The sequence below is a fragment of the Vanessa atalanta genome, chromosome 1 (genome assembly GCF_905147765.1).
Source record: "Vanessa atalanta chromosome 1, ilVanAtal1.2, whole genome shotgun sequence".
NCBI lineage: Eukaryota > Metazoa > Arthropoda > Insecta > Lepidoptera > Nymphalidae > Vanessa > Vanessa atalanta.
Window position 1 is genome coordinate 7,533,954 of NC_061871.1, and position 16,995 is coordinate 7,550,948.

A 16,995-nucleotide genomic window follows, 5' to 3' on the forward strand; every position below is an offset into this window, starting at 1 on the left:
AGTCTCGGCCAGTTCGTGACCAAACTCTTGCGCATGTGCGATGTACTGATTGGCGGAAGGTGTATGTGTGGGTGTTCCAGACGTTTCCATTACACGCCATTGGTTAGTCGCCTCTTATCCTAATTGGTTCTCCATTTGTTAGATAATTCAAAATTTATATTACATAATGTAATCTCAAAGTTTCCCATGGGCTTGCTAATGTAACAAAAGTAATAAGTAAATTTATATTAATGGTTTAAAGTTTAATGTCACGCGACGACAACTTTTTGGTCCGCTTATGACCCTTCGATAAGAATATTGTATTTCAAGCGTCTAAGTTTGCTGGAATAAATAACAGATAATAAATACACTTACTTTCGTTTAGGAGAAACTAGTCGGAATTAAAAATAGAGCTTAGTAAATAATTATATATTTCATATTATACACACTACAACTCGACATTTTTAGTAAGTATATCATATATACTCACTATATGGTCATACTATAGTATATATTTAGTAGAAATTTGTAACATGTTCTAATTTAATAAAGAGCAAAACATTTTACTGTTTAATTAATTAAGTATTTTATGATGTTATATTTATAAAATATAGAACTCGCCAATAAAATTCGCACTCGGATGTACAATGAAAACAGTATATAAACTTGTTTCGTGTTTCGCAGTCTACACGCCCGCCGTGGCTAAATGGTTCATTCGAGGAGTCAATGCACGAGAATTCGGCTGCGTTTTTTACCGCCTTGTCATCACATATTGCCATTCGTATAACTTCGTCGATACGTCAAAGTCGAACATCGATATTTACAATTATAACAAATTATAATATTGTAGCTTTTATGTAAAAGGTATTATATTTTCCAGATGTATATTATGTATAATAGGTACATATGTATTTCTCTAACGCATCTTAATCTTTATATTTGTTTGTGGTTAAAATCGATATTGACAATACGTGGATGTTGGACGTGAATAAAATATAGAGCTTAATTAACTTCAACCCACTCTAAACTCAAAGCTATGAACCATCGAATATTGCGCTGAGGAATCATGGGAGGCATCGCTGTAGTTTAGTAGAATTGCTAATATTGACGTGATCTTTAATAATGTACTTAATTAAAGTTTTTTTTTTCAATTTTTTTTATAGAACTTCCTTTTCGTACTACCCTACTTACCTTGTACGATGTCACTGGTAATATCTATACTTTGGCACTTTAAAAAATATTAATCATTAATCAATAGTTAAGGCTTCATTAACCTTTCAAACTAAGATACTATATCCCTTGAGCGTGTAGTTACACTGGCTTACTCACTTCACTCAAACCGTAACCCAATAATAAAAATGATTGTTGTTTGTGGTAGAATATGTGATGGAGAATATGTGGCGGTACTTTCTTAGACAGGCTTGCGAAAAGTCCTACCACCAAGTAAAACCTTGCCGCTAATGGTGGATAGTCGTAATAGTTCAAAATACGTGTGTGTACACATAAAACATTACAGATTTCCATTTCTGTAAATTTGCAGTTTGTTGACTTCTTACATCTTAACACGAAAAAAACATATGTATGGTAAATGTGTGACTAGTACCTAGTGACTGGTTGATATAAATGTGTTTTTAATTACAGAAGCTATTTTTGATTTTGTTTGTCGACAAATATAATCAGCATGGAGGAATAGAGATTAATGCAGAATACGTAGGTACAATACAAATACGTTGTAATATTGCGTTTAAAATTGTCCTTCAAACCTCAGCAGGTGGTTCGACATGACTTTATTACATCATACAAAGTCATTCTGAGTCTGACAGGGTCTCGCGTAACACCTGGTAGGCAGTTTTTTCCATATTGTGCTGATGTCCATAATTTTGTGTACAATGTCTCATTACCGATTTTCAGAGGTACGATTGAAGTAAAATTTAAGAGTACTATGGAGCATTAGAAATCCATTGAATATATAGGTCCAATTATTCACATAAATGTTTCTCCTAATGTCCAAAATACATATATATGTCTCGTTACTACACTCCAGAAAAGATTCTTGTTACTTGTTGATACTAGTATCAACAAGTAACAACGCCTCGAAGACAATTCTAGAATTGTCTTCGAGGCGTAATTAAAAAGCATCAACAAATATTACACAAGTTTCGAAAGCGCATTAATGTGTGTAACGAGTAATTGTAAAATGATCGATAGGTTATGTACAATAACGATTCATTACATATAGACAATGTGTATTAGTGCTATTCATGTGAAGCCGGTGAGTTTCAGTATACGATTTTAAACATATTATTAAGTTTATTAAATTATTTTTTATCATTAAATGCGTACATATCCGTAACTCCGAAATGAATATAGAATCACACGCTCATTCGTATCTCGTAATTCACATTGTGAATTCTTAATTCATAATATAAATGTTCTCGTTCCTTTCAGTCGAATATAACGGCGATCACAATGAAAATTAAATAATCATTTTACATTCCAAAGCTGTTATCGTTTATAAAAAATCTTTATCATATTAAGATTATTTAAAAGGAAATACGTTCTTTTAAATTCATTATGAATAAATGTTCTGAAAGATTAATATAAAAACGAAGTAGATAATTGTGGATAAAAGTATATTTCTGATAAGAGACATATGCTATGCTGCTGGATTTATTAATTACCTTTATCTTTACAAACATGTAATAATTTCAATCAATTTTGACTAGTAAATAATTAACGTATAGTATTTTGCAAAATGGCAACATTTAGCAAAGCGTTATAAAAATAAAAATCAAAAATGGAACTATACTACCTTATTATATATTCTTGGTTATCGAAAACTCGTGTGAGAACAGAGCTGGAACAGGAAGAATCGTATTGCAAAAAAAACTCGACAGTTTGAATCTGTGTAACCGGTTTAACCAAATCTCCCTGCACCTAATTATGAAACAAGGTAATACCTAAATATAACTTATGACCACTCATTAAGGAGCAAAATTCCGTGAATACTTTAATTCCTTACGTCTCTACTGTATTTGGGGTGCTATAACTTGTTTGTTGTAAATCGATCGTACCAATCATTATTTTTTTAATATTGAAATCTTATTTATCAATTTTATTTGGTTTTTTATATTGTACTGTGTATTTCAAAATGTGATTGTATCTTTGACTTATGTAATAAGTTCTTTAAAATCAAATATTATTGCTATATTAAGTAAGTATTAAATATTTTATATTACACATATTAAATAAGGTAAATTACAAAAACATAAACATTTAAATAATTTTCGATGAATCATTGAAATGTTTGCAAATCAAAATAGTCATAAGTTTCTCAATATTTATTTAGTTAATATTTAAAAAAAAAAAGATTCCTAAAGTTAAAGTAGTTAAAGAGTAAAAAATAAATAAAAAGAACCAAGCGAAGCCATTTTCTCCAACTAATTTAGTCAAGATACAATACGTTTGTTATAAAATGTTGACCTTTTCTCATTTATGACATACTAATACAAAATATTTAATATAAATAAATATACCTATTTCTTAATTTCTAGCTAAACGCACTTTTCTTTGTAAATAAATCGACCCCGATTGAAGTAAGGGCGGGTCGCTAGTGAATAATAAATATATATACGTAACAATGTATGTACGCATGATTGTAAATGCATCTTTGTCTCTACCTTGAATAAAAAAGTATGATACAATACTTCCAAATTAATTTTATTCAACGTTTAATTGCTTAAGGACAACTGATTGATTTCATACTAATTTTGCTTTAAAGTTTTTTTTTCATAAATATTACTACTTAAAAGTTGACGTACGTTGATAGTTCAAAGCAAGTTCAAACTGTGTAAAACACTAAAGCAAGCAAGCTGCGAAAATACTTTAAGTCCAACTTATATCTTTGTAGTGTATTAATTGGAAGACTGCAATAAATTCTTAAAAAAATATCGTTCTATATCTCTTTTAATTGACGAATACGTTCTCTCACAGAACTAAATTTAAATGTCTTAACCAACATATTTCAATTTTGTCGCAATCTATTAAATGAGCATAAAAACTTACTTACTTTATTTAAAGTAATTGTATCAGTTTTAAAACAAACAATCTATAAATTTTTCTTCCATTTAGATCCACCGGTCGGTCGGACGGACCATTTATAGTGACGTCATAATTAAGAAATACCTAATTAACTTGACAGTATGTACGTTCAGACGCGGCAGGCAGCAATGCCATTACCCCATTAGCTTACCATCTTTGTTGAATTCCTAGGCGTCTGGTTCCTAAGATGCTTCGAGCGCTCTATTTTATACCTTGAATGAGAATATACGAAAACATTTTCTGCAAGAAATCGTTGCGTTTTAAGTTACATTGTTGTATGAACACAATATTACCATCATGATATACAAACAGAATTCCTTACGTATTTCGAATTCGCGAAAGGTTATTTTTGTATACTTAATGTTTCTACTTATATGGTTTATTTAAAAAAAATCTATTGGCTGAATAACAATAAATCTACTTCTGTATAATAGGATTGCATTGGTAAACACATCTCTTAGGCTTTACCGAAAACTTGTTTACAAAGCGATTTAATTAAAGTATTTTCTGTATTGTGGTAATAAGTTAATTTTATTTTCATTGGAGGCATTTTATGTATATTAAATATACTCAGAACTATCTCCTTGACCACTCTTAGCATTGGTGTTTTTTTTTACTAAAAAGTATACTTTTAAAAGTTAAATCGTTATTCATTTGATTAATTAACACGAAAATAATGAATAATAATAATATAAGTAATGAAAGTCGAACTTGTAAAAATATTGTAAATAACCGACAAAACTACAGTAAATAAAAATAAACCGTTGCAATTAATGTTACTGTTATATTGCGTATAACATTCGGATACAGCAGCTACGTTTAACTACGATGGTTTGGTCCTTAGAGAAATTCTTATTTGCCGATTGTAACAAAACAATTCCTTTGGCCAGATGCGACTTTTATATCAAAAGTTAAGATGATGTTTTTTAGAACAATTTCTCGACAACAACTGCATCCATTCATTGGGTTATTTTGGTTTCTTAATTTCGAATTTAAAGTTATAATATTAATATCGCGTATAAATAGGACGTCATTAGTTGCCATCGACGTTTTACAAACTAAAAAAAATAATTAAATGCTAAGTTTCCAATTTAAAATGATGCCAGAAATTAAATGAAAACTACAACAAATAAGTTCTCCAAGCATCATCGAAAGTGCCACCGTATATTTCGGCAACTTTACTATTACGATTCAAGATCTAACAAATATATAATTGGGTCTGGAGAAGGGTATTGTGATAAAATTCAATGTTTTCTGTGAAAGTTTGAAGATAAGTCTGACAGTATTAGGAAAATTAAAAATCTTCGAAATATAAAATGTAAGCCACGCAAAAACCGATGAAAAATATAATAAGCAAAAAGTAATTTATTTTAGAACTTACGTATTCCATTCTAACTCACTCATCCTTCTTTGTTCCTCTGAAGACATTGCTGATCCATCATTCTATGACGTCAAATGGATCATCATCTTTGGATGCGAAAGGCTAATAATCTAATGATAATAATTTACAATGATGTAAAGAAGTAGATAGCTGTTTTAAAGATGGGAACTAATTAAAATATTTTTTTTTCTATTAGACCAGAAAAGCACTTTTGAATCATGTTTCAGTGTTGAATTAAATGTAAAGCTACCGCCGATTCGGAAAGTAGATTCTTTCACGCAAAACCGGAAAAAAACTAGTGATTACTCTTTTCCATAATTTTAATTGCAGAATATGTCAATAAAGTACAATTAAAATTATATAATGAAATCAACAAATACTAACTCCACGATTTTTTATAAATATAACCTTGTATTCAGTAAATGACCTTATTTATCATTGTTTTTCGACAGGAGATTTAAATTTTTTAATTGGCTAACTTGAAAATAGCTGTGGAATTTTATCATAGAAACGAATACCGTACTATCATAATATATATATCATATAGAAAAATAAAAAAAATGTATTTGCAGTTCAAAAATATAAAAAGAACTAATATATATATTTAATAACTATATAAATAGTTTAAACGAAATATTTACAAGAGTTAGTATGGTTGGTACAATAGCGTTAACAATATATATTTTTGCTAGTGATAATTATGCTTATAATATTATTATAATTCACATTTATTTCGGTAAACGGCACGACGTACACAAATTCTCTATTTTTAAAGGCATTGGCTTTCGCAATTCAAGAGCTAGTTCGAAACAATACCTCGAGAATAACTTTGCTTACTACGCAGACTACAGTATGGTATTATTTCATTCTTTCTTTCTTTCGTATGTACAAAGTTAGACCGTTATTCTTGTCCTTTTATCAGGTATAGTAGAAGAAATTAAAATGCGTCTTGAGTCTTTGTACTTATTTAAAGCTTTCATTGATTTTGATTAAATAATGCACCTGTCGTTTTAGAAATGCCTTTGTAACTTATAACTGTGAGACATGCACAAGAATTTAAAACATTATAATTGAATACTTAATTCAATTTAAATATTTTGCAACTAGGTACGTATGACACAGAGTGCTTCTCTCGAAGATTCCTTCCTCAAAATTCGTCATTATTGGTATTCCTTAATGCTGCGTACTATCACCTACTCTGTTTCTTTTGCATATCAATGACTTGTTACAAATCAGCTATTCACTGTTATGCGGACGACATCACCCCCAGCATAAGGTGTCTGCCTTACACGCCAACCGCGCTAATATTTCTCGGGTACACATCGACGAGAAGCCATTCTTATACCTGAAATCATATATTTGGGCTCGGGCTGGCTAAACTTAGTTCCACCCAAAGAATTGACAAGTTTGCGCTTGCAAAAAGTCTCTATTTGTCGTATTTCCACGCTTTGAGAACATTCTCCTTGCTTTTATATAAAATTTGAGCAAGTATTCCAATACTAGCTATTGGAATACTTGGCGTCAATATTTCGAGCGTCGTTCAATTCAGCGGTCGATTGGAAGGTAAATCCAAATTGGCATCCTCTACCGCGTTTTTACGGGCGATGTTCCAAGGATTTGTTTTTGATTAATCCCAGCCAATGCCGATGAACATCACCTCAGGTAGGTTCTGCTTAACGTAAAATTTATTACAGCGTTTTAAAAAAATTTAGATATGAATAAATATGGCAGCTTTTTAAAATCAATTTACTAATTGTTAAAATTTAGATATTACACAGTACACGGTCGTTATTTCATTAAAAGCGAATGGCATGTTTGTGTGGAAATAAATTAATAAACCAAACATACATACATATGTATAATGTAAATGATTAGTAACACAACATATACATTCTTCAATCACTATTTGTATAATACATAATATTACAATAATGGAGAACGATAGAAAACATTTAAAAAGTAACATATCAAACAATGATTTATCACAAATTGGAATTAACTCTAAAAATTGAAGTCAATGTATAATTTTACAAAGAGATTAAAAGACAATATTTTATTTTGATTACAAATACTTTCATTGAGGGTTTAACAATTATTAAAATTAAAAATAGCTGGTGTACAATCAACCGCGTGGAATGGCAAGAATGCCAGCAGCGTTTTACCGTTTAAGCGCAATTTCAAATTTCTCTGTGAAAAATGAACAATCCTTCTGTTACTAGTGGATGCAAAAAAATTGAAACTTATAATACCCTGATTATAAGTTTCAAATAATTATTTTAAATATTAGAGTATCTCTATTTTGTAACACACTATATTTTCAAAATGGCTACGTGTAATTGTTAATAAATACAAGGAGTTCAGTTGCACGTTTATACATCAGTAATGTACAATTGTACAAATAATATACATTTGACTCATTAAAATATAATAAAGCGATTAATTAGTAGTAAGTAGAAAGAGTTTTATTGGTAGTCTTTAAAGAGGCTACTTTTTACCTCACGGCTCCATAATTGGATTAGGCCGATGGTTTCAAAGTATTGTCTGAATTACAAATATTTACAAACTTAGAAATTATACTCATCTTACTAGTTTAGTTTATTTACTCATATTTTTAAAGGGAAGCTAATATGGGTGTAGGAAAAAATATGACCACAGAAACGGTTACGTCGTCTCCAATATTGACGCTTTCTTTCTTTTTGACGGCGATGCTTAGTCTTGGAGCTAATAACGAGACAAGATAAATTACAAGAAACAAGAAGCTTAGAATGGGTTTAAGAAAATATATTCGTATTTTTATCGAGTTAAAATCTTTACCTATAAAATAAGCAATATAACATAACGATTTTACTTAGTAGTTATTAATATTAAAGTAACGAATAAATTGAAATAAAATAAAATCAATATATTTTTTTACTAAAAATATAATAACTGTATGAATTAATAATATACTTTATAAATTAAAATATTTAATTACTCATAAGTAAAAATATATCCTCAGAAAAGTATTTAAGTATTTGTACGCAAAAACTAGAAATAATCCATTACTACAGATAATTTTATTTAAACAAGATATGAATACAATTTAGAGCATTAAATATAGACAGTGAAACGAATCTTTTGTTATAAAATTTAGATTCAACGGATTTAATTCAAAATAATATACTTCAGTCTGCTAAAGTGAGTTAGTCACATACATTCAATTCGTGCAATTTTCGTTTTTATATCAAAATACATTAAGTTGTTTCCATGTGCTTTTGAAAACCATTTTGTAGCCATGGGTACTAATGGATCACGCTCGCATACCAATAAAAATCTCCGCTTCCGCACGGTTATTATGTAACAATCCATATCGATATATTTTATTAAAGCTCTTACATTGCTTTTTGTTTTCTATTTATATATAAAATAAAGTTTATTCAACAAGCAATGTATATGAAATGGTTTGCGCTATAGTAATGAAATGTATCAGTTACGAATGTTTGGTACACGCAATGTTACCGCTTCGCTCCCGACAGTCATCAATTAACTGACGCTTGTCCAGCCGGTTTCTTCTTAACGTATAAACATCTACATGTATGTATGTGCGTAAAACTTGAAAAAATGTGGTAAATGGTGTACTTATCGATCATTCTTATCGGCTGTTATAATGGTGGTTAATTTAATAATTGTCCCCTTTTAACTTACAATTACGTTCTTTCTAAAACTTTTTGATAGCTTGGAATCAATATATCCGAATCATTATTGAATGTCATTCCGTTTTATAACAAAATTATAATATCTTAACCAATTAAATAGGACTGATTAAAGTATGGTTATCTCTTTCTCGGGCATGTTTTATAAAGCAAATTCAGTTTAGTTAAAAAATATTTTTTACAGAGGGATCAGTGTCACTGTTATAATTGGGCTGTTTAATATTTTAAAATTAATATTAATAATTTAGTTTAATAATTAATTATTGTAATCAGATTATTTGCATACATGTTTTAAATTGTAAAGAAAAAATAAAATAAATGTTGCACACTGTTGCAAATATTTTAAAGTTATCAGGAAATTTCTTAGATACTTAATCAATTTCTTGTATTTGAAACATAGAATTCACGCAGAAATATATTATTATTTTATTCATAGAAGTAGGTAGCTATTCCCTATAAATATCCTACGAAGTATACTTCGTACTATAGTAGGTATATTTTAACAAATGAAGTATATATATAAAATAATATTTCATAATAACAGGAAGAACTACCTGCTTCTATGAATTAAATAATTAAATATCTTTGCGTGAACTCTATATTTCAAATATAAGCAATTGATTAATTATACTTCGTAGTACAGTAGGTATATACTAACATCACGTCATATGTTAAAATATTCGATTTTTGAAGACCTTTATTACATTTGCAATATATTTGAGAGTCGTAGTAATAAAACTAAAGAACACAGTCCATGAAGACACTACCAACAAATAATCTCGATAAGATAACAAGTACCATTTAATTATATTACATATTTTATTTGTTGACAGTTCTCGTTTATGTACCAGAGAGCCAGTTCGATTTATTCATTAAAGTAAGTGCACCATATACTTGTAATGCCTGGAATTTCTCTACGCACCCGCAGATTTAGTGCAGCCATTTCAGTACAACGAATATACATTACGCTATATTGTGCATGCCTCTTTTGCGTGTATTGGTGCTTCGTTTAGACTTGTGACGATATTAGAATACTCTGTTCACGTTATAGGCAAGTGATGAAATGGTGTGTGTTCAAAGTAAGAAAACACCTTTCTTTATTTATGAGAGTATTATACAGAATTACTTTAGGGTAAGCAGGTTGTTTACCCACAGTTTAACAAATGATCAATCTTAAATCATAAAATGCAATGAACGTATGTGACGTATGTTGTATTACCTTATTTTATATTTATTATTACTGTTATATATATTTTTCAATGTTATAATGGCGTAAATATAAGAAAATAAGTATAATTATATAATACGGAGACGTATTTATTAACATACTCTTTACACAAATAAGTATTTGTAGCGGGCGGAGGTTTATATCTCAGAAAGGGAGACGAGATGTCCAGGACTAAGGGCGATAGGCTGATGAACTACGGGCCTATACTAGTTCAATAGAGCAGCTACGTTTTCTACATCTTGGCTGAGAGGAAAGTGCAGTGGAATCCCAGATAACTCAGATATTGGGCGTAGTTGAATACTTTTGCAATATTTGCAATTTCATTCAACATCAACATTCGGGACCGTTAAGTGGACCTCACAAACTACACGGTGGGAACATCATGATACAGTTTGAAAACTCAACATTAAAGTGGATTATTATTTTTATTGTATATAATGTAATGTGCTGATGTGAAGGCCGGGGTCAGGAACTGGTTAATTATTTATATTTAGATACGACGACCCTAGGATAATTTAAACGAAGCACTTATGCCGGCCGTGTGTCCGAAGTAGATAATCGCCTCCAGGGATACTCTGACAACACCGCTTTGTTTCTGATAGGTATGTTAATTCATCCCTAATCATTCTCTGATAAATTAACACATACAAATTGTAGAATAGTTAATTAATTATTTCAGTTAATTGTAGTTTTAATTTGTTAAATTTAATGTTTTTGTATTAATCGGTCAATATTTTTTGTTATATCTGAATCATTGCTTTACTTTCAGACGGTTAATTTAATACCAAATAAAATTAAATGAATACTTAATTACATTAATTATAAACTCAAATAAATCACATAAAAATTTAGTGGTGATTGCCGGGGCTTAAACCTGCAATCTTCGACCAAGATTCACGTGCTCTAACCATTGTTCCATTTTGGCTTATAATTTATAGTCCCAAAGCCTGCATGAGTACACTCACCAGTATTAGGGCCACGTATATTATATAATAATATCTAAAAGTTCTTCCCAAAAGTAGAGGAGGCCTTCACCCAGCATTGTGTAATTTACAGGCTATAGGTTTTACTATTTTATCATACAAATTTATTACATATTTAATATGACATATTTTATTTGTTATTTATTATTTTATTACATATTTAATGGAATATTACATATATTCCTATATATGATACCAAAGATAACTAAAGTTGGAATCAAAACTTTTGTACAAAATTAGTGTTGTTTTTCCCAACATTTTTGAAAAATATCTAGCATTATATAGAACAACGGATTAATTTAACAACTTTAAGGTGAAGACTTTAAACTGATTGAACATTAATAAACCAGTATGCAATTTATTGTGTAATAAATGCGATTAAAATTGAATGATACCTATAAAACTGTTCTTTACGAATAAAGCGTCAATGGCTCAACTTAAGATGGGAGTTAAAATTTTAAGTTCACAGTTAAAATGAATAATTATGGTTGGAGTGAATTATGGTAATTTGAGAACGTGATAGCCTGGTGTATATAATATAGCACTGTTTTAAGAGAACATTGTGTTTATTTTCTTCTCTCGTAAACTATTCATCTTTGATTAAACTTCACGTGCTGTAATAACCTTTCAATCATCACTGTTATATTATCAAACATATTCACCATCGTTAATCCATATTGTTTGGTATTCTCCTTGTGGTATTTTTTTTTTAATTTAATAGCATGGCAGACTGCCAAATAGGGTAAGGTTAGGTATAGGGTACTTCATGGTAAGTGAAGAGAGTAAGAGCCATTAACCAGCCAAGGTTGGCTACCATCAACCTTGGCGACTAAGATGTTATGTCCCTTGAATTGGTAGTTATAGTGGTTTAACCAATTAATGGTACAAGTGCTTGGTAGCTAATTTTATTATACAACAGTATAATATAATTTTAATTGCTATGTTGAAAGATTTCTCGTACTCTTGAAGCATATTGAATAAAATATCTGGTTTAATATGGATATTAATGAATATAAACTAACTCAGGAAAAGTTTTCTCGAGTTTAAAAGGTAAGTTCACTTTTTTTTCTTGTTACTGAAACCATTGAAAAAGATACGTTAAAATATTCAGTTTCTATAAAACTATTTTCAAGTTACTTATGTAAATTGCTGCAGCTTACGTAAGCCAAGTGAATAAAGTATTTATATGGTGACAACAAGTAAAATTACTTAAAATTGGTAATGATTGTGTTATTTTTTGAATAAATATAAATGCTTTATTCTTACAATTCATAAACGCGCGCAACATCTGCTTGAAAACCAGTTTTCTAAACATAAAAGTTAAGTATAAAACACAAAATAAACTTATTTAAATAGGCCTATTTTTGCGGTCACATTTCGTCCTCAGTTTTTTTAACCCTTTTGCGATTACAAAATGTTTTTCTCTTAATTAGAAAACTTTGCAAACTTTATTTAGCAGTTAATTTCTCGAAAATAGGATGAATTTTCATAAAACTTTATTGAAGAGGAATTAATCTCATTAAATGTATATACATTTTTATTTATATCAACAACTAATATATTTTTGATAAATTGTATTTAATTTATCTTAAGTCTTCTTTATTTTAATAATAAAATAAGAGATAAGTGTGTGTAAAATATCAGAACCGTACGTAGAACAGTCGCATTGTGGTCGCAACCATAACTCAGTCGAAACCCGTCACCATATAAATTTTAAAGCCTGACGAGCTAGCCCATATATAGCCGGACAAATATCATTATAGCAATTAAAATAAGTTCATACAAAAGCTAGTTCGTCCATTCAGAAGCCGTTTGCAGTTTGTACTTATATTTGACTACTTTAAAACATAAGTATACTTTTACCTCACAATTAGGGGAGAAGTGGCATTAAAGAGCCATGTTTTGAAAGAGCCACTTGCATTGTTGGTTGTTTATCAACGTATTTGGTTGGTAATTTAATTTTGAAATGGCAATACTGATTTCCCGTCACCTACAAACATTTGAAAGTTCGCCGAAACCAACGGACGCCGAGTCAATTTTTTTGGTACTAAAAAGAAAGTACTGTCCTTCATTTAACTTGTTTTTTGGTAATTTGTTATAATCAACTATAGGTAAATAGATTATAGATTGAGTTAGTGCAGAAATTTTGCCTTACAGCTGCGTTAAAACTAAGCCATAAAAAATTGATATTGTTTTTATTTTAAGGATTATATTTTTTTAAAGAATATGTTATGAAAGCACCTTGGGTGATTGGGCCTTGAAAGAGCTCTTTAATAACCGGTTCTTTCAATACCCTGCATTTTAATTTCATAAATAAAATAAAATAATAATTATGCTTTTTTCATATAAATAATACATTATTTTCTTCAGATATTGCATTATGGAAATTATAAGACCGTTTATTAAAGCGGGCCTAAAACAAAACATGACATGCAATAATAGAAAAATATCATCTGCTATCTTGGCTGACACTCCCGAATAGAAAATAATAGGAGAAAAAGATGCTAATGGAAAGAAATCCATAATTATTATTAAGAAAATGACCGCAAAACAGTCCTAATTCTAAATAGATAATCATATTCTTGAACTACTGACTCTGTAGAAAGAAAATCAGAATGACGACTATGATTTTCTGATTCTACAGTATTGGCCAAAGTAAAAAAAAGGTTTGAACCAAAATAAACCACGAAACAAATATAAATAGTGATGATTGCGTAGTTTGCAAATCAAAAATCACATGAAAGCAGTGATCAAGATTGGTTTCCGTGCAAAATTTGTTCTGATTGGGCTCGTGATTCCTGTGACTTATTTTTTTCTTTTTTGCAAGACATGTTTCTATTCTGAAGTAAATTACATTATATATTCCAAAGTTCCTAAAATTTAATATATGACTAAATAATGTGTTAAAATGAAAGTTTGTGATTGAATTAAAAATTTCTTAAAAATATTAGTTATAGTATAATTAGTTTTTAATAATGAAATGAAAATTTGAATGATGAAAGAACCAGAAGACAATTTTTTTATAATTAATATTTTGTTAATTTTTCCGTAGTATTTAATAAATGAATAATAATTGAAGCAAAAAACAACGTCATTTTTTTCTTTAAAAGTATACTTTTTTGGTCCGTTTAAACTGGCTCTTTCATGCCACTTCTCCCCTATATGTATTTTATAATATAAGTTTTTGTATAATCTTTGTTAGTATTATAGGTGGTTTAAATTTTAAACCAGTTCTGGAAAGCTGATAGGGATAATTTTTTTTGGTAAATATTGTACACTATTTTGGTGCTGCAGTTTAAATTTTACTAATACTAAAATAACGCTGAAACCGTTGAAACTTGGTCTTAACAAGTTTTTTTTTAACATCTACTTATTTTTGTTCTAGAAAGCCCGAGTTTAGAAGCGAAATCATGTCTCGAACTGTGCTCAAGGGGTTTCCATACTCGTTTTGATTATGTATTTAAAAAGGCGTTTTTACTATCCATTAAATATTTTACTCAATTTCCAATGTTGCAAATGTTGATGAATGTTCATATTTTTAATTCAAAACATATGAATTAAAAATATGAGCAATTGTGAATCATAAGACAGACTTTTATTCATTACACTCTATACATTTACTATAGAGATCAATGCTGTTGCGTTTTCTATCTCCAATTGTCAGTTAGGTATTTCACTAACAGGCAATAATGTTTCACTTTCATCTAGCTGTGTTCTAGTATGAAGATGTGTGTCATTAGAGGTAAAGATAAGAAGGACATATAATCTGTAGCGGTACGATAAAGATAGTGCATTTCCAATCTAGGGTATGGATAATAAATATGTTTGAAAACCACATCATGGGTAAAAGTAAACAAATATCATTAGTAGCCTTTAGTGGTCATAATCATGAAAGCTATTTTACTGCACGTGATTACGTGAGACTAACTTTGAAGAGGTATAATAAAATTTATTATAACCAGAATTTATAACCGCACTGCAATGATAGTGACCTCACGACTTCAAACCACACGCGACTGAATGCAAATGAGTACAGTCTAGTTAAGAGAAATGCTGTAAAGAAACACACAAGCGCAAATAAGCAGAGCAGGAAAGACTATGATGCAGGATCTAGGATTTAAGCTATAGGCACACTTGAGTGAATCAGTACTTTCGGATCGGATGTAGTTGATTGGACTCAACTATGCACCTCGCAATTTTAAATATGTTAATACTCAGTTTCGCACATATGTATGTATTTGTGTTTGATCATGTAATATCAAATACGGTGTAACGGTGTACGGTGTGTATTCCTTCAGTAAACAAATTGTTTTGTATTATACAATAATTTTGTCCTCAATAAAATAAAACAAAAAAACAGATTATATATAACATTTTATTTAACAGAATTTGTTAATCGATCAATATATTTTTTTACTTCCTTGATTTTTTATGAGCTTTGAACTTTCGACTTAATTTGATGTACATACAAAATTATATCGTGTTACGAAGGTGAATTCCAATGATGCGTTAAGTATGCGTCTACCTTTATTTATTCCTATGTCTATTTTCTACAGGGTGTTATTTGCATTTAGAACAGTTCTTCGGCTTTAAATTCCATGTTTTATGAGCCTCCATTTAGAAGGCTTACGCAGGCTAAAGTATACCCTCATTGATAGGTATAAAGCGTATGTCTCCATATTAGATCATATAATTTTTTTTACTTAGTTAGATAAGAACCTAAAATAAATTAATACATATCTATGCAGTAATTATCTTCTATAGTATAGAAACATCCGTTGTATGAATTAAAAAGGAGCTGTTATTAAGCTTACTATAAAAGAAGAAAAAAAAATAATAATTAAAAGATTAAATTTGAGAGAACTAGTTTATGGAACTGTAGTTACAGTATGTAATATGTTATAGAATCGATTGTTTCGTCGGTCGGCGACCTCCAAACGAGCGGTCAAAAAACCGCCAGCCGCGCCGCGGGCACTCATACACATTATGGACAAGTTACACCATGCTCAATATAAACTTGAAAGAATATTAAAAAATAATTTATTTTATATCCATGTAAATCTAATATCAAAACGCCATCAAATAATTTTAATCTTACTAATATTATAATTTGAAAAGGTTTGGATAGATGGGTTTACCCTAAGGGATAGACAAATATTATCGCGGTCTTTTTCTAGATCTTTTTAAGGTGTGCAATACTGTAGTACATTATTTTGATCTATCTCGTTGGTTTCAGCGTTTGCATTGTAAGTACAAAAAAATATGTGGATTTACGACATCACATTAGAAACCTCTAAAATTACTAGAGTTTATTTACTATATTATGCATGTATTATAAATAAAAACCTTCCTCTTGAATCATTATATCTATTAAAAACCGCATCAAAATCTGTTGCTTCGTTTTAAAGATCTAAGCATACATAGGGACAGACAGACAGCGGAAGCGACTTTCTTTTATACTATATTACAATTATAATTATAATAAAACATCCCTCAAAATAGTAAGTATTTGTTTTCATTAATTCTTATAGTTAACTGCCATTTAAATCCTTCTACCCTAAATACTTTAACTTCAATAACATTGGAGTTTCATACAAACTGTCATCCCCTGTTTTAACCCTATAAGGGGCT